Raw genomic sequence first — 10,487 nt, forward strand, 5'->3', positions numbered from 1 at the left:
TATTCTATTTTCTCTTCTTCTCCTCTATTTCTTTCTTCTTCTCCTCTTTTTTTTCTTTTTTTTCTTCAATCTTCTCCTCTATTAATATCTTCTTCTCCTCTTTTTATTTCTTCTTCGTCTTCTTATTTTTTATCGGATATGTCATTGTCAATATACCCCGTGTCCCGATAACTTCAACACGAGGGGGGGTTCGACCTACCCCCTCCCCGATAACATTATTTTCCCATATATGTATGTCGTCGTTGTCGATATAACCCCCTCCTGGATAACTTCGACCGTGATAACTTATACCAAGGGAGCACCCCTCGGCCCTCTTGCTCGACCAAAACTCTCGAGGACACCCAAACCCTAGAAAAAAACGATGTCGGTCTCCTACCCCCTCCCGCCGCGCCCCTACCCTTGAAGCGTTGCCGAGGCCACCCCAAACCCGGAATAAGCTAGGTCTACGTTTGCCACTAATATATCCACATCCTGTCATGTTTGTGTAATGATTGACATGTTGTAATATTTGCAGAAACAATGGAGTTCGGACGAGACGAGGAACAAGAACAGGTGTTGGGGGACATAATCTTAGCCGGAGGTGATGTCATGTCGTATCGTAATGACAATGATGATATGGAAGCAGAACAGGGTGAAGAAGAAGCAGGCTACGGTGATCGAAGAGTGGAGGAGGAAAGACATGATTATGATGGCTCCGGTGACCCAATGCTGGTGCAAGACGGAGCCCGTGGTGACGGCTCCGGTGACCGAACAGAGTCCGGCCAGGTAAATATATTAGTTAAGCCTGTGATGACTAGCTAATTGATGCATTCATTGTTTTGGTATGTACAAATATTAATTAACTCTCGTCTAATTCTTCTTTTTCCTAGTCCTCCGGATCGAGCACAACTTCGGTAAAGAGACGAGGCCCGAAGAAAAAGTTGATCTCGGATGAAAGGTTTGAGATCACAGAAATCGCGCGTGATGGCATGCCGATTGAACCCATCCGGACAAAGGAAGCATTTGCTGCTCAGTGCGGGGTTCTTGTTAGGGACAAGATCCCGATCAGCATCCAGCAATGATGTAAGCCTAAGAACGAAGACCCTGAGGTGTTTTATGTCAATGATATGCAGAAAGATGATCTTTGGACTGAGCTGAAGGGAAATTTCACCCTACTGCTAGAGGAGGATCTGGAGAAGCCAGTTAAAGAGCAATTAATCAAGTCTCATGCTCTTAAGAAGATGGCAGACCTATTCAGGAGGTGGAAGAATGAGCTGAAAACGTTTGTCGACAAAGAAGAGACACCAGAATTCATCGGCAGATGAGAATATCAGAGATCACTGGCCCGCATTTATGGCCTACAAGACATCGGAAAAGAGTAAGAAGATGTCGGCGACAAACAAGAAAAATACTGCAAAGAAGAAGCTTCACCATCGCACGGGGTCAGGTGGATACCTCAAAGCCCGGCCTAAGTGGGCCAAGGCTGAGAATGGTCTGCTTGATAAACGGATCGAACCAGTGACAATGAATTGGCTAGACCGTTGCCAGACTTGGTTCTTCGAGGCTGGCAGAACCTTGGACCTTGTATCAGGGAAATGCGTTTGGACGGACGAGCAATTGAACATACCAGTCAAGAAGCTAAAGCACTATATCGATGCAGCGCAACAAGGGACGTTCATTCCAGACAGAGAGAACGACGAGCTCACAATGGCCCTCGGGGAATCCTGAGCACCCTGGACGGACACGAGGCACGCCAGGCTCCGTTCCGTGGAATGCTGGTTTTCTGGACGCAGGCGGTTACAAATGCCAGGAGAGGAGGAAAAAAGTGGAGCATGCCCAAATTCAGATGCTGCATGAAAGGGTTCAAGCGCTAGAGGAACGAGAAGTAGCTCGCACGAAGCGACCTGCCGAAACTACCCCCGAAGCTAACCCGCCATCTCAGCGGAGAAGCAGCTGTTGGGGAACATAGCAGAAATTCAAAATTTTCTACGCATCACCAAGATCAATCTATGGAGTAATCTAGCAACGAGGGAAGGAGAGTGCATCTACATACCCTTGTAGATCGCTAAGCGTAAGCATTCAAGTGAACGGGGTTGATGGAGTCGTACTTGTCGTGATCCAAATCACCGATGATCCTAGTGCCGAACGGACGGCACCTCCGCGTTCAACACACGTACAGCCCGGTGACGTCTCCTATGCCTTGATCCAGCAAGGGGAGAAGGAGAGGTTGGGGAAGACTCCATCCAGCAGCAGCAGCACGACAGCGTGGTGGTGGAGGAGAGCGGTACTCCAGCAGGGCTTCGCCAAGCACCGCAAGAGACGAGGAGGGAGAGGGGTAGGGCTGGGCCAAGAAGGACATGTTCTCATGTGTATGGCAGCCCAAAACCCCACTATATATAGGGGAAAGGGAGGGGCTGCGCCCCCACCTAGGTTTCCATCCCTAGGGGTGGCGGCCAGCCCTAGATCCCATCTAGGGGGCGGCCAAGGGGGGAGAGAGGGGGGGCGCACCACTAGGTGGACTTTAGGCCCATCTGAGCCTAGGGTTTCCCCCTTTTCCCTTCTCTCTTTGCCTTGGGCCCTGGTGGAGGCGCACCAGCCCACCTGGGGCTGGTCCCCTCTCACACTTGGCCCACGCAGCCCTCTGGGGCAGGTAGCCCCACCTGGTGGACCCCCGGGACCCTTCCGGTGGTCCCGGTACGTTACCGATAGCACCCAAAACTTTTCCGATGACCAAAACAGGACTTCCCATATATAAATCTTTACCTCCGGACCATTCCGGAACTCCTCGTGATGTCCGAGATCTCATCCAGGACTCTGAACAACATTCGGTAACCACGTATATCTATTCCCTATAACCCTAGCGTCGTCGAACCTTAAGTGTGTAGACCCTACGGGTTCGGGAGTCATGCAGACATGGCCGAGACGACTCTCCGGTCAATAACCAATAGTGGGATCTAGATACCCATGTTGGCTCCCACATGTTCCACGATGATCTCATCGGATGAACCACGATGTCAAGGATTCAATCAATCCCGTATACAATTCCCTTTGTCCATCGGTATGATACTTGCCCGAGATTCGATCGTCGGTATCCCGGTACCTTGTTCAATCTCGTTACCGGCAAGTCTCTTTACTCGTTCCGTAACACATCATCCCGTGATCAACTCCTTGGTCACATTGTGCACATTATGATGATGTCCTACCGAGTGGGCCCAGATATACCTCTCCGTTTACACGGAGTGACAAATCCCAGTCTCGATTCGTGCCAACCCAACAGACACTTTCGGAGATACCTGTAGTGAACCTTTATAGCCACCCAGTTACGTTGTGACGTTTGGTACACCCAAAGCATTCCTACGGTATTCGGGAGTTGCACAATCTCATGGTCTAAGGAAATGATACTTGACATTAGAAAAGCTTTAGCATACGAACTACACGATCTTTGTGCTAGGCTTAGGATTGGGTCTTGTCCATCACATCATTCTCCTAATGATGTGATCCCGTTATCAACGACATCCAATGTCCATGGTCAGGAAACCGTAACCATCTATTGATCAACGAGCTAGTCAACTAGAGGCTTACTAGGGACATGGTGTTGTCTATGTATCCATAGATGTATCTGAGTTTCCTATCAATACAATTCTAGAATGGATAATAAACGATTATCATGAACAATGAAATATAATAATAATAACTAATTTATTATTGCCTCTAGGGCATATTTCCAACAGTCTCCCACTTGCACTAGAGTCAATAATCTAGTTCACATCGCCATGTGATTAACACTCACAGGTCACATCGCCATGTGACCAACATCCAAGAGTCTACTAGACTCAATGATCTAGTTCACATCACTATGTGATAAACACTCAAAGAGTTTTGGGTTTGATCATGTTATGCTTGTGAGAGAGGTTGTAGTCAACGGGTCTTGCCATATTCAGATCCCTATGTATTTCGCAAAACTTTATATCATAGATGCTGCTACCACGTTCCACTTGGAGCTATTCCAAATTGTTGCTCCATTATACGTATCCGGTATCTCTACTCAGAGCTATCCGGATAAGTGTTAAGCTTGCATCGATGTAACTCTTTACGTCGAACTCTTTATCACCTCCATAATCGAGAAACATTTCCTTATTCCTCTAAGGATAATTTTTGACCGCTACCCGATGATCTACTCCTAGATCACCTTTGTACCCTCTTGCCAGACATGTGGCAAGGCACACATCAGGTGCGGTACTTCAGCATGGCATACCGTATAGAGCCTATGACAAAAGCATAGGGGACGACCTTCGTCCTTCCTCTTTCTTCTGCCGTGGTCAAGCGTTGAGTCTTACTCAACTTCACACCTTACAACTCAGGTAAGAACCGCTTCTTTGACTGATCTATTTTGAACTCCTTCGAAAACATGTCAAGGTGTGCGTTCTTTGAAAGTATCATCAGGCGTCTTGATCTATTTCTATAGATCCTGATGCCCAATATGTAAGCAGCTTTATCCAGGTCTTCCTTTGAAAATCACTCTTCAAACAACCGTTTATGCTTTCCAGAAATTCTACATCATTTCGGATCAACAATATGTCATCCACATATACTTATCAGAAATGTTGTAGTTCTCCCACTCACTTTCTTGTAAATACAAGTTTCTAGCAAACATTGTATAAACCTAAAAGCTTTGATCACTCCATCAAAACATATATTCCGATTCCGAGATGCCTGCTCTAGTCCATAGAAGGATTGCTGGAGCTAGCATACCTTTTAGCATTCTTAGGATCGTCAAAACCTTTTATTGTATCACATACAACTTTTCTTACGAAAACTGGTAAGAAAATTTGTTTTGACATCCATCTGTAAGATTTCATAATCGAAAAATACAGCTAACGCTAACATGATTCCGACGGACTTAAGCATCGCTACGGGTGAGAAATTCTCATCGTAGTCAACTCCTTGAACTTGTGAAAAGACACTTTCCCACAAGTCGAGCTTCATAGACGGTAACATTACCACCCACGTCCGTCTTCTTCTTAAAGACCCATTTATCTCAATGGCTTGCCGATCATCGGGCAAGTCCACCAAATTCCATACTTTGTTCTGATATATGGATCCTATCTCGGATTTCATGGCTTCTAACCATTTGTCGGAATACGGGCCCACCATCGCTTCTGCATAGCTCGTAGGTTCATTGTTGTCTAACAACATGATATCTAAGACAGGATTACCGTACCACTTAGGAGTAGTACATATCCTTGTCGACCTACGAGGTTCGATAGCAACTTGATCCGAAGCTTCATGATCACTATCATTAACTTCCTATTCAACAGACGTAGGCGCCACAGAAAACATCTTTCTGTGTTGCATCACTTTCTGGTTGAAATAAAGGTTCGACAACCTCATCAAGTTCTATCTTCCTCCCACTCAATTCTTTCGAGAGAAACTCCTTCTCGAGAAAGGACCCGTTCTTAGCGACAAACAATTTGCCCTCGGATCTGAGATAGAAGGTATACCCAACTGTCACCTTTGGGTATCCTATGAAGATATGTTTGTCCGCTTTGGGTTCGAGCTTCTCCGGCTGAAGCCTTAAGCATCGCAGCCCCAAACATTAAGAAACGACAACTTTGGTTTCTTGCCAAACCAATGTTCATACGACGTCGTCTCAACGGACTTATATGGTGTCCTATCTAAAGTGAATGCAGTTGTCTCTAATGCATAACCTCAAAATAATAGCGGTAGATTGGTAAGAGACATCATAGATCGCACCATATCTCATAAGGTTCGATTACGACGTCCGGACACACCATTACCTTGTGGTGTTCCAGGTGGCTTCAACTGCGAAACAATTCCACAATGTCTTAAGTGATTGCCAAACTCAGAAAATCCCCTTTTGATCAGATCGTAGGAACATGATCTTCTTTGTTATGATGATTCTTAACTTCACTCTGAAATCGCTTGAACTTTTCAAACGTTTCAGACTTGTGCTTCATTAGGTAGATATACCTATATCTACCCAAATCTTCAGTGAAGATGAGAAAATAGCGATATCCACCGCACGCTTCAATTCTCATTGGATCACACGCATCAGCATGCATGATTTCCAACAAGTCACTTGCCCGGTTCATTGTACCTGAAAACGGGGTCTTAGTCATCCTGCCCGTGAGGCATGGCTCGCATGTGTCAAGTGATTCAAAATCAAGTGACTCCAAACATCCATCGACATGGAGTTTCTTCATGCATCTTACGCCAATATGACCTAAGCGGCAGTGCCACGAGAAAGTGGTACTATCATTATTAACTCTACATCCTTTTGTGTGAACATGTGTATTACCATGATCGAGATTCAATGAACCATTCACATAGGGTGCATGACCATGAAAGGTATCATTCATGTAAACAGAATAACCATTATTCTCTAACTTAAATGAATGACCGTATTGCAATGAACATGATCTAATCATATTCATGCTCAACGTAGACACCTGATAACATGTATCTAGGTTCAATACTAATCCCGAAGGTAGATGGAGCGTGCCATGGTGATCTCATCAACTTTGGAAACACTTCCAACACACATCGTCACCTCGCCCTTAGCCAGTCTCCGTTTAGTCCGTAGCTTTTGCTTCAAGTCACCAATAATAGCAACTGAACCGGTATCCAATACCCAGGTGCTACCAGGAGTACTAGTGAGGTACACATTAATAACAGGTATATACTTTGTTGAAGTTGCCAGCCTTCTTATCTACCATGCATTTGGGGGTAATTCCGCTACCAGTGACCGTTCCCCTTACAATAGAAGCACTTAGTCTCGGGTTTGGGTTCAACCTTCGGTTCCTTCACTGGAGCAGCAACTGGTTCACCATCCATGAAGTTTCCCTTCTAGCCCTTGCCCTTCTTGAAACCAGTGGTCTTGTTAAACCATCAACACTTGATGCTCCTTCTTGATTTCTACCTTTTGCGGTCTTAAGCACCGCGAACAGCTCCGGGATCAACTCCATCCCTTGCATGTCATAGTTCATCACGAAGATCTAGTATCTTACTGATAGTGGCTAGAGAACTCTATCAATCACTGTTTTATCTGGAAGTTTAACTCCCACTTGATTTAAGTGATTGTAGCACCCAGACATTCTGAGCACATGCTCACGAGCTGAGCTATTATCCTCCATCTTGTTGGCAAAAGAACTTGTCAGAGGTCTCACACCTCTCAACACGGGCATGAGCCTGAAATCCCAATTTCAGCTCTTGGAACATCTCATATGTCTTATGGCGTTCAAAAACGTCATTGGAATCCCGATTCTAAGCCGTAAAGTATGGTGCACTAAACTATCAAGTAGTCATCAGGATGTGTCTGTCAGGTGTTCACAACATCCACAGACGACGTTGTAGGGGTTTGCACATCGAGCGGTGCAGCAAAGACGTAAGCCTTCTGTGTAGCAGTGAGGACACTCCTCGGACTACGGACCTAGTCCGCATCAGTGCTTACAATATCTTTCAACTTGGTCTTTCTCTAGGAACGTATTGAAACAGGGAGCTACAACGTGAGCTATTCATCTACAACATATTTGCAAAGACAATTTAGACTATGTTCATGGTAATTGAGTTCATCTAATCAAATTATTTAATGAACTCCCACTCAGATAGACATCCCTCTAGTCATCTAAGTGAAACATGATCCGAGTCAACTAGGCCGTGTCCGATCATCACGTGAGACGGACTAGTCAACATCGGTGAACATCTTCATGTTGATCGTATCTTCTATACGACTCATGATCGACCTTTCGGTCTTCCGTATTCCGAGGCCATGTCTGTACATGCTAGGCTCGTCAAGTCAACCTAAGTGTATTGCGTGTGTAAATCTGGCTTACACCCGTTGTATTCGAACGTTAGAATCTATCACACCCAATCATCACGTGGTGCTTCGAAACAACGAACCATCGCAACGGTGCACAGTTAGGGGGAACACTTTCTTGAAATTTTAGTGAGGGATCATCTTATTTAAGCTACCGTCGTTCTAAGCAAATAAGATGTAAAACATGATAAACATCACATGCAATCAAATAGTGACATGATATGGCCAATATCATTTTGCTCCTTTTGATCTCCATCTTCGGGGCTCCATGATCATCGTTGTCACTGGCATGACACCATGATCTCCATCATCATGATCTCCATCATCGTGTCTTCTTGAAGTTGCCTCGTCATCTATTACTTCTACTACTATGGCTAACGCTTTAGCAATAAAGTAAAGTAATCACATGACGTTTATGTTGACAAGCAGGTCATAAATAAATTAAGACAACTCCTATGGCTCCTGCCGGTTGTCATACTCATCTACATGCAAGTCGTGATTCCTATTACAAGAACATGATCAATCTCATACATCACATATATCATTCATCACATCCTTTTGGCCATATCACATCACATGGCACATGCTGCAAAAACAAGTTAGACGTCCTCTAATTGTTGTTGCAAGTTTTTACGTGGCTGCTATAGGTTTCTAGCAAGAACGTTTCTTACCTACGCGAAAACCACAACGTGATATGCCAATTTCTATTTACCCTTCATAAGGACCCTTTTCATCGAATCCGATCCGACTAAAGTGGGAGAGACAGACACCCGCTAGCCACCTTATGCAACTAGTGCATGTCAGTCGGTGGAACCAGTCTCACGTAAGCGTACGTGTAAGGTCGGTCCGGGCCGCTTCATCCCACGATGCCGCCGAATCAAGATAAGACTAGTAACGGCAAGTAAATTGGCAAAATCGACGCCCACAACTGCTTTGTGTTCTACTCGTGCATAGAAATTACGCATAGACCTAGCTCATGATGCCACTGTTGGGGAACATAGCAGAAATTCAAAATTTTCTACGCATCACCAAGATCAATCTATGGAGTAATCTAGCAACGAGGGAAGGAGAGTGCATCTACATACCCTTGTAGATCGCTAAGCGGAAGCGTTCAAGTGAACGGGGTTGATGGAGTCGTACTCGTCGTGATCCAAATCACCGATGATCCTAGTGCCGAACGGACGGCACCTCCGCGTTCAACACATGTACAGCCCGGTGACGTCTCCTATGCCTTGATCCAGCAAGGGGAGAAGGAGAGGTTGGGGAATACTCCATCCAGCAGCAGCACGACAGTGTGGTGGTGGAGGAGCGCGGTACTCCAGCAGGGCTTCGCCAAGCACCGCAAGAGACGAGGAGGGAGAGGGGTAGGGCTGCGCCAAGAAGGAGATGTTCTCATGTGTATGGCAGCCCAAAACCCCACTATATATAGGGGAAAGGGAGGGGCTGCTCCCCCACCTAGGTTTCCATCCCTAGGGGTGGCGGCCAGCCCTAGATCCCATCTAGGGGGCGGCCAAGGCGGGAGAGAGGGGGGGCGCACCACTAGGTGGGCCTTAGGCCCGTCTGAGCCTAGGGTTTCCCCCTTTTCCCTTCTCTCTTTGCCTTGGGCCCTGGTGGGGGGGCGCACCAGCCCACCTGGGGCTGGTCCGCTCTCACACTTGGCCCCACCTGGTGGACCCCCAGGACCCTCCCGGTGGTCCCGGTACGTTACCGATAGCACCCGAAACTTTTCCGGTGAGCAAAACAGGACTTCCCATATATAAATCTTTACCTCCGGACCATTCCAGAACTCCTCGTGATGTCCGGGATCTCATCTGGGACTCCGAACAACATTCGGTAACCACGTATATCTATTCCCTATAACCCTAGCGTCATCGAACCTTAAGTGTGTAGACCCTACGGGTTCGGGAGTCATGCAGACATGGCCGAGACAACTCTCCGGTCAATAACCAACAGCGGGATCTGGATACCCATGTTGGCTCCCACATGTTCCACGATGATCTCATCGGATGAACCACGATGTCAAGGATTCAATCAATCCCGTATACAATTCCCTTTGTCCATCGGTATGATACTTGCCCGAGATTCGATCGTCGGTATCATGATACCTTATTCAATCTCGTTACCGGCAAGTCTCTTTACTCGTTCTGTAACACATCATCCCGTGATCAACTCCTTGGTCACATTGTGCATATTATGATGATGTCCTACCGAGTGGGCCCAGAGATACCTCTCCGTTTACACGGAGTGACAAATCCCAGTCTTGATTCGTGCCAACCCAACAGACACTTTCGGAGATACCTGTAGTGAACCTTTATAGCCACCCAGTTACGTTGTGATGTTTGGTACACCCAAAGCATTCCTACGGCATCCGGGAGTTGCACAATCTCATGGTCTAAGGAAATGATACATGACATTAGAAAAGCTTTAGCATACGAACTACACGATCTTTGTGCTAGGCTTAGGATTGGGTCTTGTCCATCACATCATTCTCCTAATGATGTGATCCCGTTATCAACGACATCCAATGTCCATGGTCAGGAAACCGTAACCATCTATTGATCAACGAGCTAGTCAACTAGAGGCTTACTAGGGACATGGTGTTGTCTATGTATCCACACATGTATCTGAGTTTCCTATCAATACAATTCTAGCATGGATAATAAACGATTAT

The sequence above is a fragment of the Triticum urartu genome, chromosome 5, assembly GCF_003073215.2.
Source record: "Triticum urartu cultivar G1812 chromosome 5, Tu2.1, whole genome shotgun sequence".
NCBI classification, from domain to species: domain Eukaryota; kingdom Viridiplantae; phylum Streptophyta; class Magnoliopsida; order Poales; family Poaceae; genus Triticum; species Triticum urartu.